Raw genomic sequence first — 3641 nt, 5'->3', positions numbered from 1 at the left:
GCCCAGGCGCTTTTTTCAGCTTCAAAGCCAGTTCTTAGTTTTTCTGCCTCACCCACGCTAAATTCAAACTTTGAGTCCGCCGTCTGGGTATCGGCCTCTTGCAGCTCCAGATGGGTCTTCAAGTCAGACAGCTCTAATTGAAGCTCCGCGGTGGTGGTCTATACATACACCGGATTAAAATCATAATTTAACATTAGTTCAACATATTAAGTCCCAAGCCTTTTGCAAGCAACAACACTTGGCACTTGGGGGCTAATGTCTACCGAAAGCTCTATTTATGTGGCGGCTAATGAGAATAAGTCCCAAGCACTTTGCGATCAAGAGTACTTGGCACTTGGGGGCTAATGCATATTGCTTGTCTTGTTGAACTTTTACGATGACACCTTGGTGCTACAACCGGACATAGCTGGCTCATGAGAACTACACAACTTTAAGCCGGATTTTGAAAGGATTGTTTCATAGGTTATTATTCATGTTCATGGTGATCAAGTCTATAGCATATTCAAAATAAGCAGTAAACTTGGGGGCTGACAGGATATGCATAATTTAAGAGTAGAAGGGATCATACCTCAAATTTGTGGTGCATCTGCTTGACCATGTCAACTTCAAGGTCACGACTGCTGTGTACTTGGCTGAGAAAGCCAGAGTATATTTCACCAATGCCCAGTTGAGCATAGTTAGTGACATCATCAAATCACACTTTGCACGGCTCAACATGTTCTTCCTTTGCAGAATGCTTGGCCAGCACCGTAGGTCTCCCTAAAGCCGGTCTTGGTGATCTCTACATCATCATCTTGTGTGTTGGTTGTCTTGACAGTGCTTGAAGCTTCAGGATTAAAAGGGTCATCGGTGGCTTAATCAACAGGCGGGTCAACAGTTATTGTTGGAATATCATGAACCGGCTCAGACGGTTCAAGAATAGAGGCCTCGGGCGCTACGGTTTGGAGCTCCGGCTCATTGACTGTCGGCTCTTCGGTCGTCTTGTTCTTCTTTGCCCTCTTGTTGGGCTTTGCTTTTCCACTGCATGAGTCAAAAAGGTCAGTATAAGTATAAAAGGATTATAATGAGAAAATGATAAGCAAATCGTCATTACCCAGGAGCGGTCTTGAAAGCCGGCATATTAGATTGGATTGAGTCACCGGAAGAGGAATGAGAAGTTTCCTGATAATTTGAGTCGGAAGAATTGAGTGGCCGGCGAGTGAGACACGCCAAAGGTTAAAAAGAGTTTAAGTCGGGGGTGACCTCATTTCGACGTATCCTCAGCGTCTTCGGTAAGCCGGAGGAGAGTTCCACATCCTTGCTCGTCCGAGTCTGTCGTCGGCTCTCGTGCTGCTGTTGCTTCAAATAAAGTGAGGATCCAGATGAGCTAAGGGGTGTGAAAATCTTACTTTTCGGGTTACTCTTCGGATTTTTTGTCTTGGCAAAGGCTCGGAGTCGGAGGAAATAATAGTTACCTCTTCTTCCACTCCCTGACTCGTTCCCGTGTCATCATGATGATAGTCAGTGTCAATAAGATGGTTGAAAAAAGAGCCAAGAGAATCAAGGGCTACCTCCGACTCGGAGGTGTCATCCAGTTGAAGTAAATCAGAAGCACTGGGCTTCTTTCCTCTCTTCTTGGTGGCTCTCCTAGCGGCTTTCTTGGCCTTCCTGGCTCTCTTTGCAGCTTCATGATCATACTCTTTCTTCCAAAAGTCATCATCAGCCTATGAAAATCATCAAGGTTGAGTTAAAACAAAGTATTAAGGGTGAAGGTAAAATAGCCAGTTCGGCGGCTTACTTTTGGTGTCGGGTTAGACTCGTAGAAGGGGCTTAGACCCACCTTGCTGCAATCAGCTAGGCTCTCATTTAGAGGGGACTTTGTCATCTCATTGATGAGGTAATCAGTTAACTCCTCGGAGCTGTGGCGCAGTGGATCCTTTGTGCTACCAGTGTAGGTGCACATTAAACCGGGGCGGCAGCTCAAGGGGATGATCCGCCAAGCGACCTAGCATCGAACCAAGTCAATGCCCGTCAAGTCGTTCCCCAAGAGAGCCTTGACTTTGGCAATGGTAGGGGCGAGCTTCTTGCGTTCAGCAGCTGTCAACTTGTCGGGAGAGGATGGTTCGATTCAAGATGCAGGGCGTGAAAGCCGGGCAGTCCATTCCCGTCAGCCGGAGAGGCATCCTTACAATAGAACCATGTCTGATTCCAAACCTTGGGATGACTCGGCGGCTGTGCATAAGGGAAAATGGCGTCTCTTCTTAGCTGATTGAGACCCCACCAAGCTCCAAACTAGGTCCATTGGAATACCCATTCTGGCGGTTCAAGTAGAAGTATTCTCTGAATAATAACACAGTGGGCTCCTCTTGAAGGTAGACTTCACAGAACACTTGGAAATTGCAGATGTTGGACACGAAATTGGGCCCGGTGTCTTGTGGACGAAGGTCAAAAAAGTGCAGAACGTCCCTGGAGAACTTAGAGTCGGGCGGTGAAAAGCCCCGGTTCATATGATCAGTGAAGACAATGACTTCCCCTTCTTTGGGCTGAGGTTTCTCTTCTGTCGGCTTAGGGGCGCGGTAAGACATGACTGACTTCTTTGGCAGATAACCGGTTTTCACAAAGTCTTCAAGTGTATTCTTCAAGACGATGGAGCGAACCCAGTTACAGGAAGTGGTTGTTTTGGGCGGCATTGTGAAGAAGGAAGCCTAAAAGGAAAAATAACAAATTTTTCGGTTCAAATTTAAGCCGGAAGGAAAGTATTACAACACATATTCGGAATGGCGGCTTAAGAAGGGGCCTAATGGTATATGACTAGTTACAGCGGGTTATATAAGCCGCCATGAGCAGTTTGATGTTTATCAAAAGAAGAATCTGTGGAGCATTGAATCTAACTACAGCCGGTGGTATGAGCCGCCATGACTAGGTGGATCTATCAACATGCAACTTTTTGCTAAGTACCATACAAACAAGTTTCACAGATTGCAATTGTTATTTCGGATCAGTTGCAGTTCAGAAAAAGGAAATAAATTAAGACCTAAAACCAGCACAGGGGAGTTCATAAGATCTAATGAGATCTCTTTTCAAGCAAAAGGGGGTCCGCTGGTATTGAAGGCAAAGGCAAAACTACTACCGCACAAGTTCTATACCGTTTTTAGATCAAAGGGTACTACAGTGCAAGGGCTAAGAAGGAACTTCAAAGAACACGAAGAACAACCGAACCCTAATGCGATCTGAAGAGTTGGAGGAGCAACACTTACAGATGCAGATCCAACTGCGGTGGAGCACCGGTGTACTCTGGTCTGACACAGGTTGATGCAGTGGCCAAGGATGAGGAGGACGATGTACTTCACGGCGGCGGCGGAGCTCGAGTGGCAGAGGGTCACGAGAGGAGGAAGACGATGGAAAGGGAGGAGAATGGAAAGAGGCCAGTCATGGCTATTTATAAGGAAAGCGTAATAAGTGGGCGTGAAAAACGAGGAGGTCGAAACATGGTTATCCAGATACCCGGATGCCTCGATTTTCGGAACGTTTATTAAGATAAAGATCCGTTGAGATATGTTGTATAAAGTGTGAATTAAGGACAGGTGACGTCATGGCGGGTTACCACAAATCCAGAAGATGATGTCATGGCGGGTTATAACTCTCGCACAAATGAAGAAGAC

Source organism: Triticum aestivum, chromosome 2B, assembly GCF_018294505.1.
Source record: "Triticum aestivum cultivar Chinese Spring chromosome 2B, IWGSC CS RefSeq v2.1, whole genome shotgun sequence".
NCBI lineage: Eukaryota > Viridiplantae > Streptophyta > Magnoliopsida > Poales > Poaceae > Triticum > Triticum aestivum.
Note: the sequence above shows the minus strand (reverse complement) of the source record.